We start from the raw sequence: 19,285 nt of genomic DNA, 5'->3' as shown, positions 1-19,285 counted from the left end.
ATTAAAAGGATGCAATTTTATTTTATTTTTTTTAAGTAATCTCTATACCCAATGTGGGGCTTGACTTCACACTCCCAAGATCAAGAGTTGCATGGTCTACCAACTGAGCCAACCAGGTGGCCTGATAGAATTTTAAATAAGAAAACAAAGTCATAATCCAAAAAATTATAAGCAGTTAAACTTTACTGGATAAAGGATGTTAAAATATGGTTTATAGATAAATTCTTACAGACAGCCCACGGTTATACATTTTTAGATATTTAAGAGAAAAATCTGTTAATGAATAGCCAAGAAAGGTAGAAATCTCTTGTTTATGTCTACAGGACATAAAGAATGAATAATATTTTCTAATGAGGTTATGTTATGCACCATGAAATGTAATGCTCTGGAATTCTTCATAAAGAAATATTTCTGTTAAAGGTCAGAGAATATATTAAAATTGCTATGAGCAAAATATAGTAAAGATATATGCTATTGGAATGAATGTCAATAAATAAGAAGCAATTATTCACTTATATAGATTTGCATATTAAACAAGGTATATTTTCAAGTGATTACTTTTTATAGATATGTACAAGTATGAAAAAATATTCTTATCAGTCACCAGATATTTAATAAAAAATATTTTCAGTATAATCATGAATTAGTTATTATAGCAAACACATGCAGAAAGAATTGTTTTATATATATATGCATATATGTATATATATATAAAATAACTGGCCAATTTCTTTAACAGCTGTTATCATAACTGTCAATGTTTAATTTAATACAAAAGCAAATTTTACCAAATCATAGTTAACATTTTATTTCTGCAATAATCATGAAATCATTTATTTATTTATATTTATCTTATTGCTGTTTTTATTTTGATTTTTTAATACAAGAAAGTGATAAAAATTAAAAAACGTAAGAATATTCAGTGAAAAATGACCTTCTACTTGAAACTTGATGTTCTTATTTCCAAAGCAACTATTTCTGTATTACTTTACAGATTTATGCATATGCATTTTTATACATACATATTTATATATATAAATTTTCATATACATAAAATGATAAAATAGTTAAAAGATAGTTCTACACCTTAGTTTTGTTTCATGAGAAAATGTACGTGGAAGACCATTTCAAGTCAGTACACAGACATTAGCTGAGACTCCTACTAACCATGCATTATTAGTATGTCCATTTCCCTACCTACGACTTTTTAATATTCTATAAATCTTCAAAGATGAAATGCATATAAAAAAAGTATCATGGTACATTTAACTCAGTAATGAAGACATGGGAGAAAACTGTACACTTAAATATCAGAATGTTGAGATGGTTTGTCTTGGGGAAAGTGCAAGAGACTGATTCTAAAATATTCATGTCTCAGAATTTAGCAAGATCTGTGATCAGAGATGTTCAGGAACTTCATGTAATGAGATAATGAAGCAGAATTCTGTTAGAGTCTGTAAATCTGTTAAGTCAACCCAGTGTTCCTGACATGTGTACGGTTTGTTCAACCAACACTTTTACATTTAGAACATTTCTCATCATTTCTCTTAATCATCTAAGGATTTTAGGGTAAGAAAAAACCTCCTCCTTGAGATGGATGTTAAATTGTGGGGAAACACAGCAGCTAATCGCTGAAGACCTAAGAAACCAAGCTGTTTATCATCAGTAATAACTCTTAGGCACTCTTCACAGGGAAGAACATAGAGCCTGATGATTTATTAACTTTCAAGACAGTCATTTATTATCACGTCTTTATTATGTTTTAAGCTACTCTTGTTGGCCAGTAGGTTGAGCTATGAGATGCTGATGGCTAAAATCCATCTAAGGGTATGACACTCGTGCACATAATCCTGTCAAAACTGCATCGTTTTTGTTGTTCTGTTACCCCGGTGTGACGGACAGCCTGTAATGACGAGGACAGCGGCACAGTGACCCCTTGCCTCCTCTTACTCCACAAACCTGTGCGATGTATCTTCCTGATTGTGGGCTGGATTTGGCGACTTGCTTCTTGTCAAGAGAATATGGTAAAAATAACGAAATGTCACTTTTGAAATTAGATTTTAAAAGACTCTGGCTTTCCGTTTGCTTAGCCCCCCGCCTCAATCTCCCTCCCTCTCTCCTTTTCTCTTTCTCTCTCCTCTCACTCTGGGGGAAGCAAGCTGCCATGTTCTACCGACGCCATGTCTTAGAGAGAAGCGGGGCAAAGAACCGATATCTTCATCAAACAGCAAGAAAGGACCTGAGGACTGTCAACAGCCACTTCAGTGAAACTGAAAATGGAGCCTTCCTTTGTGGAGTTTAGCGATGACTGCAGGCGCAGCTGACCCCTAGGCTGCAGCCTTGTGAGTGGCCCTGAACCACACTCAGCTAATCCTTGCCTGAACTCCTGACCCACGGAAACAATGAGATAATAAATGTATCTTATTTGGAGCCACTAACATGTAAAGTAATTTTTGTACAGCAATAGATAACTAAATATACATGATACAGGTATTCTGCCATTCTTTAGAAACAATATGTGAAAACCTGTAAAGTGACCACATGATCATGAGAACAACATAAAATATAAAACAAAACCACGTGTAACAAATACAAATAAAATACCCATGCTAATTTGAAAATACAGACATATATAAAAATAGTTTCCAAGTCATTGAAGTACTATAGAGTGTAGTGAAACAAGTATTAAAATCAACAGAGCTAGTACATCTCACTGAAGCTAGTTCCAATTTTCCTGATCTGATATCTATGAAGACCCAGAGAAATCCAAAACCAACAACTAAACTGCAGAAATAGTGATATTACAAATATCTCAGTTAGGATTCAATTTACAATATGAATGAGTTCTTTAAAAAAAGAGAGAACAAAACAAAACCTAACAGATTATTTCTCATTTACCAACTAAATTAAAAAAAAAAAAAAATGTCCTAAAGGGGTAGAATCAGATAGTATGTACCAGAATGCTCTGCTCTAAACAAAATGCAGTTTTTCTCTGGAGACACCCTATAATCTTTTTGGCTTATTACAAATTTCCTTACAATAGGTTCCTAGAAGCCAGTGAAAAATAAACACAACCATTGCATAATGCACAACATCCATAATACTTTCTCAAATTGCATACAGAGATGAATGTACCTGAGTATTTTCCTCTATGTGGGGCTTTGTAAGCAATCTTTTATTTGCCTTCAATTTACCCGTCATACGAGCAATAGCTTGGAAGAAAATTATAGATGATTGAATGTGTTTGTTGAATGAATTTACAAGTATACATACTCCCATTAAGTTTTATCTTTTTACTAATTCTTTTGCTGCTCTTTTTAAAAGTGGGATAAACAGCTCAACTTTCCTAAAAATATAAAGAATACTGACTCTATATATTTGGTTCATAATTAAATGTTTTTTTCAGAATTGTTTTTGTCTTTGTGTTGTGTTGGCTTTTAAATAAGCACATAATAAGTATCTGTATCTATGTTTGTAATTGGTTTTCGTGTTGGCACACACGAAATACACAATACATTGTGATTCTAAAAGCATGACCTGAGCCAAAGGCAGACGCTTAACTGACTGAGCCACCCAGGCGTCCCCAGAATGTTTGTTTTAGTAGTATCATTCATAAATATGCTGACGAACATTTAGGTGGATGTGAGAAAAGTAGTACTTCTGGTTGGAAACAATTTAATATTTAATTTTCAATGATGAATTGTGAGGAAATTGTTCATTACATCTATTCATTTTTTTTCATCTTCTCTTGCTGAAACACCCTCCCCCAGGTCCTAATGTGTTGCTGTGCACTCGGTGAACAGTAAGTGCTTATAAACCAGTCCACCCTAAGATGCTTTATCCAAAAAATAACTGCATTTTTGCCACTATATTGATGCCATTAAATTAAAAATGGAGAAAAAAATGAATGTGATCTTAAGTGAAGGAAACATTTTATAATTATCTGGTACACATGAACAAAACAGATTTTCAATTCCACTGTTTTCATCTCTAAATTAGGTTTTAGTTCCTAATCTAATTTAGCATTCTATTTCTGTAGAAATTTTCAAGATAACATTTCAATTCTCCACTTCACTTAGACTATCAATTTCCAATCTTATCTGTATAATGAAGACCAGACCTACTCACACATATCAAAATCGAATTGGGCAGAATAATCTTTTCATCTTGCTACTTGTCTACATGACAGCACCACTCATCAGGGACCCAGCAATTCTACTCATGGGGTTCATCTGCTTGTAATATGAAGTTAAAACCCCGAATTTAGGCAATGTTTCAATAAAGCTAATCTGGCTGCAGTTGAAGAGACAGCTCCAAAATTAAAATTAACCTACAAGAATATTGCAACTTTCTCCTAAATATTCACTTATTCTTTCTTTCCCTTTTAGTGAGGAAAAATACCCCACTTGACTAATACATGAACTCAAATTTGATATGTTTAAACCTGCACTGCCTTGAATACTTTTATACTTCTTAAAGATACTCAGTTTTCCAAAAATCTCTGCACATTTGTAAATGTGATTGAATTTTATTCAACTGTTTGAATTTCTACTTGTGACATGTTTAGGTTGTATATCGTATATTTACCAATTTCCTTTTTGGGGGATTTCCTCTACTCTATCGTGTACGGTATTGGTGCGAAAATAACTCTGGCTTATGGGGTCAGTTTTTCTTCTCTTCAGGATCCCTAATACAGGTGAGTTGCACTGACTTATGCTTGTTTGACCAAGCAGACTTTCTCTCTGGGGACTTTACAGCCTGTGCTAGGAGCATCAGGACATCAGGGAGAAACGTAGGTCGTTCACCGTAATAGAAGTGAAGTGATCAGAGTGTATCATTATGAACTGGCCTGCTCTATTTCCTGTTCCTTGCACATGAAAAACTTCCGAATTCCAAAACTGAAACTCCAAAATCTCATCTAGCTTAGTTCCTTGTACGGATATAATCTCCAGTTTTTCAGAGGAAATAACTATTGAATTTTACCAAGAAACATAATTGATCTAGAATGTAGTTTTGTTCAATACATTTTACTACTATAAATTTCCTATTTTTCTTCACTATGAAGTAAAATTTAAAAACCCAAAGTTTTGTGAATTTTAGGGACATAATTTTTAAATACATGACTAGGAGAAGATTTAACATGAACATAAATTAAGGGGAATAATAATATAATATATCACATTCAGCCTATGATGTGAAAATGGCTGAAAGTGATATAAAGTAAAATACATTTTAAAAACTCAAATACATGAAATATATATTTTAAATAGCCTAGGTATTATAATTGTAAGTTAAAATTAAAATATGCTTGCAATGAGATAATAAAAACAGGAAAATAGGAAGTGCAAAATTCAGATAAATGTATTAAATATTTAAGAAAATAAACTCAGCTTAATGAAGAACTTCTATCACCTCTCTTTGTTTTACTTATAATTTTTGATCTCTGACCTTAACAGAACTATATATAAATTTATATAAAATTAATTATTTAAATCGAGGTTTAGGTTTTTTTTTACGATAAATGAATAAGATGATTTGCACTATATACTCACCTATATTCATGATCTATGCTTTTTAAAATTTTAAATTTGCAAAGTAGATTTTTGTTTATAACTATGCAGTTATTCATAACTGTTTTCCTATTTCATTGTACAGAGAAAATACTTAAAAATGCTGTGTTAATGATTTAAAATTTAAATACTATTAAAAACATTATTGGGGAGCCTGGGTGGCTCAGTTGGTTAAACGTCTGCCTTCAGCTCAGGTCATCCTGAGATCCCGGAGTCCTGGGATCCACCCACCCTGGGTTCCCTGCTCAGTGGGGAGTCTGTTTCTTCTCCCTCTGCTCCAGACCCCACTCATGCTCGCTCACTCTCTCTCTCTCAAATAAATGAAATGAAATAATAAAATAAAATAAAAACATTATGGACTAATCTTTTTGCTATTGATATTTTTTAATTTGCTTACACCTCATATAATTCCCACATATGTAGTTCTATGCTATTGCTCTAAACAATAAGGACAATTTAAAAATATTAATTACCTGGGAACATAATTATGTCATTTCTTAGGACTGATTATGTCAAATGCAAAGAATGCTAGAGTGAGTTGGTTTTTTACAAGCTTTTCTGGTATCGGAGAAATTTATTAAGAAACAAGCTGCTGATAGAATAATTTGTAAATCACTGGTATCTCACATCACTCCGTATGATTAGTCAATGCTGCAAATAATGCGGATTTTCTTCAACATCACTTAACTTTTAAAGTAATTATTTAGCTTTAAATGTAAACTGTTTTAAATATCATAATCTTTTTCCTGCTTAAAAAATTAATATAAAAACTAGAATTCCCCATGCAGTGGAAAATGTGTATTGCAAACTGGATTGAGCTGGAGAACAGTGTTCAAACTGTTCCATTATATCAAAGTTGGCTTACTCAGCAGTGAACTTCTCCCACAAAAATTGATTGTATGATGGAAGCTGGTTATGAATTAGAAAAAAGGAAAACAAGTGTTCCTTCATACCAATACTAATAAACTAATGGTTTATTTTATAAACATTTCTAGGAGGTTTAAAGACTTGCAGTGTTGTAAATAACCATAAGACTTTAAGAATTTGTCTTTAAAATCCTACAGGCTCAATAGCACTCCACCAAAAAAATGTTTTCCTGTTGTTCACTATGCCCAATAAAGCAAAATTAAACAATGTATTTTCTGGTTGAAATAACTGTCTAAAGAATTAAGTTTATCAAACACCATGTGTATTAGTACTAAAAAAAAAAAAAAAATCTTTTTTCATCCTATGCTCCTCAATATATAGGCATCTATTTAGGCTTCTATAGATTTAGGTACACTTGAAAGTCTTATGACTGTGGATTATATGTAGTTAACTATGTCCAAATACAATATATAATCATTTATTAGCGTTCCTTATATATTTTGGATATAGTTTCTTATCAAATACATAGTTTGCAAGTATTTTCTCCCATTCTGTAGGTTACATTTTCACCATACAGATGTTTATCTTTCCCGTGCATAGTTTTTCAGCTTTTTAGTCTCTTGTCTACTTTTGCTTTTGTTGCCTGTGCTTTCGTGTCCTAACCAAAAAATTATTGCCAAGATCAATGTCAAGAAACTTTTTCACCTTGTTTCCTTCTAGGAGTTTAACTGTTTCAAGTCTCACAATTATATCTTTAATACATTTTGAATTGATTTTTGTGGATAACAATGTGAGACAAACATCCAATTTTATTCTTTTTGATGTGAATACACAGTTTTTCTAAAACCATTTATTGAAGAGACTATGCTTTTCCCATTGTGTATTCTTGATGTCCCTGTCAAAAATTAGGAGATGGTAGGTGTGTGGGTTTATTTCTGGGCTGTCTATTCTATACCACTGATCCTTGTGTCTATGCCAACATAATGGTGTTCTGATTACTATAGCCTTGGAATACAGTTTGGAATAAGAAAGTGATAGCTCTAGCTTTGTTCTTCTTGCTCAAGATTCCTTAATTTGTGGGGTGCCTGGGTGGCTCAGTCGGTTAAGTGTCTGCCTTTAACCCTGGTCATGATCCCAGGGTTCTGCATCCGGCTCCTTGCTCAGTGGGGAGCCTGATTCTCCCTCTGCTTGTGCTCGCTCTCTCTCTCTGACAAATAAATAAAATCTTTAAAAAAAACAAAGATTGCTTTAGTTATTTAGGAGTTTTTGTGATTCCATATAAATTTTAGTATTTTTTTTTATTTTTGTGAAAAATTCTTTTGGAATTTGGTACAGATTGCATTGAATAGGTAGATCATTTTGGATAATTTAAGCATTTCCCAACCTCATGCCACATATAAAAATTAGTGTGGAATTTATTATATGAGTAAGTTTAAAACTAAAACTATAGGAGAACCTGGGTGGCTCAGTCAGTTGAGCATCTGACTCTTGGTTTTGGCTCAGGTCATGATCTCAGGGTTGTGAGATTGAGCTCCACATTCTCTCTCACTCCCTCTCCTTTTGCCCCTCCCCCTCTCTCTTTCTTTCTCTCTCTAAAATAAGTCTTTAAAAAATAAAACTAAAACTATAAAGCTGTGAGGAGAAGACTTAGGAAAAATATTCGCAATCTCAGGGCAGATAAAGATTTTATAAGGAACACAAAAGGTAATAATCATAAAGAGATAACACTTTGGTCATCATTTAAAAAACAAACACCTGCTCTTTAAAAGGAAAAACAAGGATGCATGGATGGCTCAGTAAGTAAAGCATGTGACTCTTCATCTTGGGGTTGTGAGGTTGAGCCCCACATTGGGTGTAGAGATTACTTAAAAAAAAAAATCTCCAAAAAAAAAATAGAAAGAAAAAACAAACTGGGAAAAATATTACATACATGCTATATAACATATATTATAAGGCACATCGAGTTTTATTGCACGTGGCTTTATTGTACTTTGTAGACGTATTTTTTTTTTTTACAAATTGTGGGTTTGGGGCAGCCCTGAATTGAACAAGCCTATGGGTGCCATTTTCCCAAAAGCATTTGCTCACTTAATGTCTCTATGTCACATTTTGCTAATTCTTTTAATATTTCAAATATTTTTTTATTTTTATTATATTAGTAATAGTGATATCTTTGATGTTACTATTGCAATTGCTTTGGGGAACCACAAACTGTGCTCCTATAAGAGAACAAAATTAATCAATAAATTCTAGGTGAGTTCTGACTGCTCCACTGACTAGCCATTCCCTTTCTCTCCCCCTCTCCTCAGGCTTCCCTATTCCCTGACATACAATGCTGAAATTAGTCCAGGTAATTATCCTATAACAGCCTCTAAGCGTTCTAATGAAAGGAAGGGTCACATATCTTTAAATCAAAAGGCAGAAGCTAGAAATGATTAAGCTTGGTGAGGAAGGCATGTCAAAAGCCAACATAGGCTGAAAGCTAGGCCTCCTGCACCAATTAGCCAAATGGTGAATGCAAAGGAAAAGTTCTTGAAGAAAATTAAAAGTGCTACTCCAATCAATGCACAAATGATAAGAAACAGGCTTATTGCTGATTGGAGAAGGTTCTAGTGGTCTGCATAGAATATCAGTCCAGCCACAATATTCCCGTAAACCAAATCCCAATCCAAGCAAGGCCCTAACTAACTCTCTTCAACTCTGTTAAGAGGGTAAGAGATAAGAAAGCTGCAGAAGAAAGGTATGAAGCGAGCAGAGGTTGGTTCATGAGGTTTAAGGAAATAAGCCATCTTCATCACATGAAAGTACAAGATGAAGCAGCAAATGCTAATGTAGAAGTTGCAGTAAGTGATCCAGAAGGTCTAGCTCAGATAATTAATGAAGATACCTATACTAAACAACAGATTTTCAATGTAGATGAACAGCTTTATGTTGGAAAAAGATGACATCTGGGACTTATATCGCTAGAGAAAAGTCGATGCCTGGCTTCAAAGCTTCAAAGGACAGGCTGATTCTCTTGTTAGGGTCTCATGCAGCTGGTGACTTTAAGTTGAACCCAATGCTCATTTACCATTCCAAAAGTCCTAAGTTCCCTAAGAATTATGTTAAATTTACTCTACCTGTGCTCTATAAATGGAACAATTGAGCCCAGAGGACAGCACATCTATTTACAAGATGGTTTACTATTTGCAGCCCACGGTTGGGATCTCCTAGTGAGAAAAAGGATTCATTTCAAAATATGACTGCTCATTGACAATGTACCTGGTCACCCAAAAGCTCTGATGGAGATGTACAATGAGATTAATGTTATTTTCATGCCGCTAACACAACCTCTATTCTGCAGCCCAAAGATCAAGGAGTCATTTTGACTTTCAAGTCTTATTATCTAAGAAGTACATTTTGTAAAGATTTTTCTGGCACAGATAGTGGTTTCTCTGATGGATGTGGGCAAAGTAAATTAAAAGCTTTTTGGAAATGATTTTCCCTTCCAGGTCCCATTTAGAATATTTGTGATTCATGGGAAGAAGTCAAAATATCAACATCAACAGGAATTTGGAAAAGGTGGATTCCAACCCTTATGGATAACTTGGAGGGGTCAAGACTTCAGTGGAAGAAGTACCTGAAGATGTGGCAGAAATAACAAGAGAACTAGAATTAGAAGTGGAGAGAATTAAAATCTGATCATTTTAGTGGGGGCAGCATTTTTGCTGAGGGAATTAATCCCACTTCTGCATGACCTTGACTTGACATGTATTTTTAGGATCTGATTAAACTGGGAAGAGAAAAATTTCATATCAGTAAAAATCATACGCAGGGGTGGAGCCAGTGGGTCAGCCTGTATTGAGAAGGAGCTATGTGAGAATTTAATGGACATTACTTCATGATGATGACCTGTGACTTATGAATGCTTGAAGGGGTTTAACTCTGTTAATCCTTACTTCAACATACATGTAAGAAGCTACAGGAAGAAAACAAAAATAGAAGTAATGGAATTGTTTTTTTAAAAGGAGAGATTGATGTTTTGTTTTTTGTTGTTACTGAAAAATAGAATAAAAAGGAGCATATTTGGAATGTTGTTTACACATGAATTTTTAATACAAAACTTTGTTGGGGGGCGGAGCAAGATGGCGGAGGAGTAGGAGACCTGGATTTCGTCTGGTCTCAGGAATTCAGCTGGATAGGGATCAAAACATTCTGAACACCTATGAACTCAACAGGAGATCGAAGAAAAGAATAGTAACAACTCTCTGAACAGTAAAGCGACCTCTTTCTGGAAGGTAGGACGTGCGGAGAAGTGAATCCGAGGCAATATTCGGGAGGATAGACGGTGAGGGAGGGGCCTCCGTCAGCCGTTTCTGGCAAGTGCTAGAGCCGCGGAGCACAAAATCGGAACTTTTAGAAGTTCGCTCCGCTGAGGTACGTCGCTCCAGTGGCTAAGCGGGGGGTGGAACCCTCACGGGACAGTGTGGTCTCAGGACCCTCGGGGTCACAGGAAGACCAGGGGTGCCTGAGTGCGGCAGAGCTCCCAGGTATCGAGCGGGAAAGCTGGCTGCAGAGACGGAGCCGAGGCGCGGGCTCTCAGCTCGGGGTTGCCATAAACTGTGATCCGCAGCCCAGTCGGGCCACTGCTCCTCCAGCAGGGACCCAACAAGCGGCAGAGCTGGGAGACTCCCCTTCCTCCCCCGGGAGAAGCAGCGCGGGAGCGCACCGCAGGGATCTGCTGGGTTTGGAGACTCCACACGGGGTCGGGTGTGAGAGATAGAAACGCTCGGTCACAGGCCGGGTGAGCACGGAGTGCGGCCGGAGACTGGGGAGACGGGAGTGATTGACTGTTTTTCTCTGGGGGCGCACTGAGGACTGGGGCCTCGAGTTCTCACCTCCTCCAGTGTGGAGATTGGGAGGTCGCCATTTTCACTCTCATCCTCCAAATCTGTACGGAAAGCTTGCAGGGAACAAAAGCTCCTGAGAGCAAACCTGAGAAGATTACTTGGCCCGGACCAGCAAGTGCGGGGCACTTCCGCCTCCGGCAGAGACATTTGGGAACCACAGCAACAGGCACCTCCCCCAGACAATCTGTAAGAACAGCCAGCCAAGACCAAGTTTACCGATCAATGAGAACAGGAGAACGCCAGCGCTAGGGGAATACTGCACATAGAATTAATGGCTTTTTTAACCATGATTCTTTAGTCTTTCAAAGTTAATTTTTTAACTTTTTTAAATTTTCCGTTTTCCCTTTTTCAACCAACATTTTATCAACCCCTTTTTTAAAAAACATTTTTATTTTTCATTTTTAGAGTCATATTCTATCCCTTCATAGTAGTTACCCATATTTTTGGCATATATATATATATATATTGTTCTCTCTTTAAAATTTTGAGATACAGTTTCTTTTAACAGATCAAAATATACCCTAAATCTCTAGTGTATGGCTTTGTTCTAGTCTCCTGCCTGATCACATTCTCTCCTTTTTTTTTAATCCTCTTCTTTCTTTCTTCAGCCAACTTCTTATCTTAATTCCTTTTATAAAATGTTTTATAATTTTCATCTTTACATTCATATTCCATCCCTTCATCGTATCAACCCTTATTTTTCTACATATATAAGTTTTCCTTTCTTTAAATTTTGGGAGGCACTTTCTTCTAACAAACCAAAATACATCCAAAATCTAGTGTGTGGCACATCATGATCTATGCACCAGCCTGATCATATTTGATCATATTCTGTTTTTTTGTTTTGTTTTGTTTTGTTTTTGTTTTTATCTTTATCTTTTTCTTTTTTCTTTCTTTCCCTTACTTTTCCCCTGGTTTCAGGTCTTTTCTGATTTGTTAAGAGTATATTTTCTGGGGACGTTGTTACCCTGTTAGCATTTTTTTCTCTCATTCATCTATTCTCCTCTGGACAAAATGACAAGATGGAAAAAATCACCTCAACAAAAAGAACAAGAGGTAGTACCGTCTGCCAGGGACCTACTCAATACGGACAATAGTACAATGTCGGACCTAGAGTTCAGAATCTGATTTTAAAGATACTAGCTGGGCTTGAAAAAAGCATGGAAGTTATTAGAGAAACCCTTTCTGGAGAAATAAAAGAACTAAAATCTAACCAAGTCAAAATCAATTTTGCAATAAAAAATGGGGGCACTAACTGCTAGGATAAATGAGGCAGAAGAGAGAATCAGTGATATAAAAGACCAAATGATGGAAAATAAAGCTGAGAAAAAGAGAGATAAACAACTACTGGATCACGAGGGCAGAATTCGAGAGATAAGTGATACCATAAGACGAAACAACATTAGAATAATTGGGATCGCAGAAGAAGAAGAAAGAGAGAGAGGGGCAGAAGGTATACTGGAGGAAGTTATAGCAGAGAACTTCCCTAATTTGGGGAAGGAAACAGGCATCAAAATCCAGGAGGCACAGAGAACACCTCTCAAAATCAATAAAAATAGGTCAACACTCCGACATCTGATAGTAAAACTTATGAGTCTCAGAGACAAAGAGAAAATCTTGAAAGCAGCTCGGGAGAAGAGACATGTAACCTATAATGGTAGAAACATTAGATTGGCAACAGACCTATCCACAGAGACCTCGCAGGCCAGAAAGGACCGGCATAATATCTTCAGAGCACTAAACGAGAAAAATATGCAGCCAAGAATACTATATCCAGCTAGGCTGTCATTGAAAATACAAGGACAGATAAAAAGCTTCCAGGATAAACAAAAACTAAAGGAATTTAGAAACACGAAACCAGCCCTATGAGAAATATTGAAAGGGGTCCTCTAAGCAAAGAGAGAGCCTAAAAGCAACATAGACCAGAAAGGAACACAGACAATATATAGTAACAGTTACCTTACAGGCAATACAATGGCACTCAATTCATATCTTTCAATAGTTACCCTGAATATAAATGGGCTAAATGCCCCAATCAAAAGACACAGGCTATCAGATTGGATGAAAAAACAAGACCCATTGATATGCTGTCTGCAAGAGACTCATTTTAGACCCAAAGACAACCCCAGATTGAAAGTGAGGGGGTGGAAAACCATTTACCATGCTAATAGACACCAAAAAGAAAGCTGGGTGGCAATCTTTATATCAGACAAATTAGATTTTAAACCAAAGACTGTAATAAGAGATGAGGAAGGACACTATATCCCACTTAAAGGGTCTATCCAACAAGATCTAACAATTATGAATATCCATGCCCCTAACATGAGAGCAGCCAGTTACATAAGGCAATTAATAACAAAAGCAAAGAAACACATTGACAACAATACAATAATAGTGGGGGACTTTAACACCCCCCTGACTGAAATGGACAGATCATCTAAGCAAAAGATCAACAAGGAAATAAAGAGTTTAAATGACACACTGGACCAAATGGACTTCACAGGCATATTCAGAACATTCCATCCCAAAGCAACGGAATACACATTCTTCTCTAGTGCCCATGGAACATTCTCCAGAATTGATCACATCCTAGGTCACAAATCAGGTCTCAACCGGTACCAAAAGATTGGGAATATTCCCTGCATATTTTCAGACCACAATGTTTTGAAACTAGAACTCAATCACAAGAGGAAAGTCGGAAAGAACTCAAATACATGGAGGGTAAAGAGCATCCTACTAAAGAACGGATGGCACTGAAAAACAAACTGAGGGTTCTAGAGGGGAGGGTGGAGGGCAGATTGGTTAGCCTGGTGATGGGTATTAAAGAGGGCACGTTCTGCATGGGGCACAGGGTGTTATGCACAAACAATGAATCATGGAACACTACATCAAAAACTAATGATGTAATGTATGGTGATTAAAAAAAATTAAAAAAAACAAAAAACTTTGTTAATTAATTTCATTTTATTTCCAACTATTTTATATGTTTTCTCTCTCTCTTTTTTTTTGGTTGTGGTTTTATAATGTTTTAACTTATTTTCTGTTTGTTTCCCTTCAAAAGATTGTGTCTAAGTCATTAGTTTACTAAAAACAAAACAACCACACAAGTAAAATTAAATAATAAAACCAGAAACAATTGAAGAACAATTTATCTTCTTTCATTTGGTATAGTTTTCAATGCCTCTATTTCCTTTCTTATTTTTTGTTCCTAATTGCAACTGTGAGATTCATAACCAACTTCCTACTGAATAAAGAAGGTAGTTAAGTACTTTTCCTAACATTTGTTCTAGCTTCCTGCTGAGATTATTCTGTAAACAGTGATAAACATATGTGACTAAGGCCATTGAGTTCTGCAGGATTTCCATCACTTTAGCAAAGATGGAAAGTATAAAAATTTTGTCTTATTCTTTTTTTAAAGATTTTATTTATTTATTTGACAGAGAGACATAGTGAGAGAGGGAACACAAGCAGGGGGAGTGGGAGAGGGAGAAGCAGGTTTCCCTCTGAGCAGGGAACCCTATGCGGGGCTCGATCCCAAGCCCCTGGGATCATGACCTGAGCCCAAGGCAGACGCTTAACAACTGAGCCACCCAGGCACCCCTGTCTTATCATTCTTCAAGCAATGGATGTCTTCTAAATATCTGGTTCTCTGAAAGAACCTTTACACAGTACTGCTTAAATAAAAAGACCTACTTCATTATGTTTTCTAATTTGCTTTAGAAAGCTAACCCTAGTAAACAAATCATGTTTTCACTTTTGAGTAGTTGTGGAAATAGTTTATGAATGTAACAATCTGTATGTTTTGTTTATAATATTGTTGTAATTCACAAATATCGATGGAAGCAAATGAGTGTCAATAATTTTTCATCTCTGTAGTTCTAAAACTACAGAAAAAGTTGAATCTTTGGCAAATGAATTACTAAAAAAGAACAACTAGAAAATAGTCATATGTGGTATAATTATAGATTGAATTATAATAATTATTGTGGACATTTTTTAAAAAGATTTTATGTATTTGAGAGAGAGAGAGAATGAGCAAGGGAGGGAGCAGAGAGACAAGCATACTCCCCACTGAGTGGGGAGCCCAATGTGGGACTCGATTCCAAGGACCCTGAGATCATGACCTGAGCGAAGTCAGACGCTTAACTGACTGAGACACCCAGGTGCTCCTGTGGACATTTTTATTAAGCCATATATTTCTTTAGTGAAAAATATCAACTGGATCATATTTTAATAATACTTTGATTTTTCAGCATCAAACGAATTCAATTAATGTTTTCAAATTGCAGTTATGAAAGTCCACTTATTCATGTATCTTTTATTTAAAGATTTATTTACTTATGTTAGAAAGAGAGCATGTGGACATGGTGAGGGGGGCAGAGGGAGGGGGAGAGAGAATCCCAAGCTGACTCCCCGCTGAGCACAGAGCCCCACGCTGGGCTTGATCCCACAACCCCGAGACCATGACCTGAGCTGAAACCAACAGCTGGATGCCTAACTGATGGAGCCACTCAGGCAGCCCAATGTATTTTTTTCATTAGCATCTGGTAAGTATAATTATGAATTTGGGCCCCCAAATTTTCAAAATATCCCCACAAAATTCCTTAAATTTTTAATACTAAAAAGGGAGCTTTTTTATTTATAATGATTGTCATTTTTATTATTTATTTATTTGTTTGTTTGTTTGTTTGTTTATCCATCCAGAGAAAGCAACTGGATTTTCACCTATGTAGTCATGGCTTAATACTGAACAATTTAATTAAGGGGAGCTCTATACAGATTGTTGTTCTTTCTCTGTGTAGCACCCTAACTTCTGTTAATTTGTCCCAAATACAGCCACGTCAGCCTTCCCAAATTCCAATCCCTCTCCCATTGGCTCATTCAGATAGACATGCTCTGCCTGATTACATAATGAGGAAATTGTCACTGTAGGACTAGTCTTTCTTTTCCATCTTTTTTTTCAAGTATCACAGTTATGTGCTGCCTATGATCCATTTCCAAAAACAGTTGTATGATGTATTTAATCCAGTTTTCCAGTCACTTATTTCAGGAAAGAAGTCCAGAAACAATGTCTTTTTCATAACACAAAATAAAATTTTCCAATGGAGATATTTGGGGAGGAAGGGGAACTCTATTAGAAATAACTCTGGAAAATATATGCAAACTGAGACTATCCAAAAACAAGCAGACCATACCTTTGTTCACAAATGACTTTATATTTAAGTGACAAGACATGTCAAAATCTCCTTATGAGAACTATACAACGAACCTTAATTGTAATGAGGACTTTTCATTTATAAGAACAGGCTTCCTAAAAAGATGTAGAGGGAAAAAAAAATCTTTCCAAAAAATTCCATGTCTGGTATACAATCTTTCTAAAAGATCACAACCATTTTAGCTAACTAAGATATTATGGATACTCAATTTAAGGATACATGGATATGTAATTTAAGGTAAACCATCCATGTCGTATATTGTTTCAATAAAAAGCATAATGTCTTGGTTAACAGGATTATTCCTTTTTATTTTATAATTGGAAGATTGAGCAGATTATTCACTTAGGGTTTTAACTGATATTTTAAAAGTGAATGCTATGAAGTTTAACCATAGACATGGCAAAAAAAAAAAAAAAATGCCAAACTCTATGTAAACTCATCTAAGAAATAATGGGAAAAAGTATTTAAAAATTGTAGAGAGCTTGGTAATAAGATGAAAATGAAGCAGGAAGAGCCAAGAGTTCATGATAAAATAAAGTATGGATAATAGGGGAAAAAAGCCAATTTGGCTCCAGAGTCAGCCAGTTAACATTTCAGTTTTATTTCTAGACCAAGCACATTATTGCAATAAACTCATTTTTCTTTGTGGTTACCTAGGTGCATCTTTGTTTTGTATGAATAATTGTGCCTGCTTTATATAGAAATGTTACTAGCATTGTGATGTTCTTTGTCATACTGAAATCATAGGCTGCTAATTATATCTCAAAGAAGTAAACAAATTTATTGCTTGCTAAGCAAAAGAGAAATGCAATTTAAATGTACAGATTCAAACTAAATAAGATTCCATCTAATATATATCACTGGGGGAAGAATATATTTAGGTATTGAAGCAAGACTGTTTAGGAATTGGCCGATTCGCCACAGAGGTAAATTTAATGAAATAAGGCTGTTGCTTGGTTAACATTCAGAAATGAGGGGTTGCCACTGATTGGTTTATTTCCAGAGGTATGAACCAATCTACTGATTAATTATTTACAGTATAAATATCTCTATCTCTCTCTCCCCCCTCTCTTATCTCTTCTATATATCTCTCTCTCTCTCCCTCTATGTCTTTGATTATATATTGAATTCCTGGAACTCTGGACAAAGAAGTTGAACTCTAGACTTAGTACTCTCCTTTATTTTAGAAAATGTTTATGTATTATTCTTGATGCCTTCACCCCGCATTTGATCATTCCTTAGCCAGTTTCAGAACAATAATCAAGGATATTCCAGAATTTAATCATTTCATTTGATTCTCATGGAAGGAAAGGTTTGGTTTGAAGAGGACTGATTTTTGGTTTCAGTGTTTATCAGACTGATTTCATCATTTTTTTTTTTTTAATGACTTGTTGAATCATCTTTCAGAAGAGTGGCTTCCCAGAAACATTTCAGTCTCTGGATCATTGTCTTCATAAGACTACTACACAAAAATGGATAAATTTCTAGCAGAACTGACAGAAAGGTGGTCTTGAACTATGTCCCAAGATCCACAAGTGACTAAAAAAGAAGGTCTCTAAGGTTACCTTAGTCTACCTTAAATAACCATGCTTCCTTTTCTTCAGCTTAGATATAGATAATATTACTTCACTTATGGTATTGATCCAAATTAACTTTTAATAATGGTTCAGATTACCCTATTTGGCCAAATTAAATTCTGCTTGTATTCTATTATACATAGCTACTTTGCCTAAAGTTTTTAAATTGTTTTTTTATCAAGGACATGAGCTCTTTTTTATAATAAGTCAGCCAAAAAGAAGAACCCATTTTTGAAGAGGCCATTGATTAATCATACTCCCAGGATTGGCATCATAACTTTTTGGTTTTAGGTGCACCTTCTGGAAAAGTTTAATATTTTGGAGTCTTCCTAAAATTATATTCCATCAACAAGATAAATAAATCTTTATTATCATATCAATTAATGCAGAGATATTTGACAAAATCAAACATCCATTCATTGTGAAAAACTCTCAGCACATTAAAAATACAATGGGGTTTCCTCAACTGATAAAGAACGTTTACAGAAAAATCTTAAGCTAACATCATACTTACTAGTGATTGGATGCTTCCCCTCTGATAATAGGAACATGGTAAGGTTGTGCTTTCTTACCCATGCAACATCATACTGGAAATTTTAGCTAGCACAGCAAGACAAGAAAAGGAAATAAAATAAATATGGATGGAAAGGAAGAAACAAAACTGCTCTTCTCATAATTGTCTATGCAGAAACAAATAATCTATCCAAAGAATCTACCAAAAATATTGTATCTTTTAAGTGAGTACAAGTTCCCAACGTAGAACATCAATAAACTAGTGTCACTTGCTTTCCTATATACTAGCCATAAACAATTAGAATTTGACATTTTTTAAAAAAGCAATAGCATTTAAAAAATATATAAAGGTAACAAAATACATCCAGAATCAGGACGAAGAAAACCACAAAACTATAGTGAAGAAAATAAAAGAAGATCTAAATAAAAAGAGAACTATCCCATGGTCATGATTGGAAGAGCCCAGGAACCCACACAGAAAAACTATAATCAACTGCTTTTCAACAAAGGCAATTGTTGTGTCTTTTACACAAAGGCAATTCAGTGTAGAAAAATAGCCTTTCAAAAAAGGAGCTAGAGCAATTGGATGTCCATATGCAAAACAAAACAAGAACAAAAACAAAAAGTGCACTTGAACATGAACATTATACCTT

This window comes from Eumetopias jubatus, unplaced genomic scaffold, assembly GCF_037043125.1.
Source record: "Eumetopias jubatus isolate StellerSeaLion01/CBP00866 unplaced genomic scaffold, mEumJub1_p1.0 scaffold_12, whole genome shotgun sequence".
In the NCBI taxonomy this organism is placed as follows: Eukaryota; Metazoa; Chordata; class Mammalia; order Carnivora; family Otariidae; genus Eumetopias; species Eumetopias jubatus.
This window is presented reverse-complemented; position numbering follows the sequence as displayed.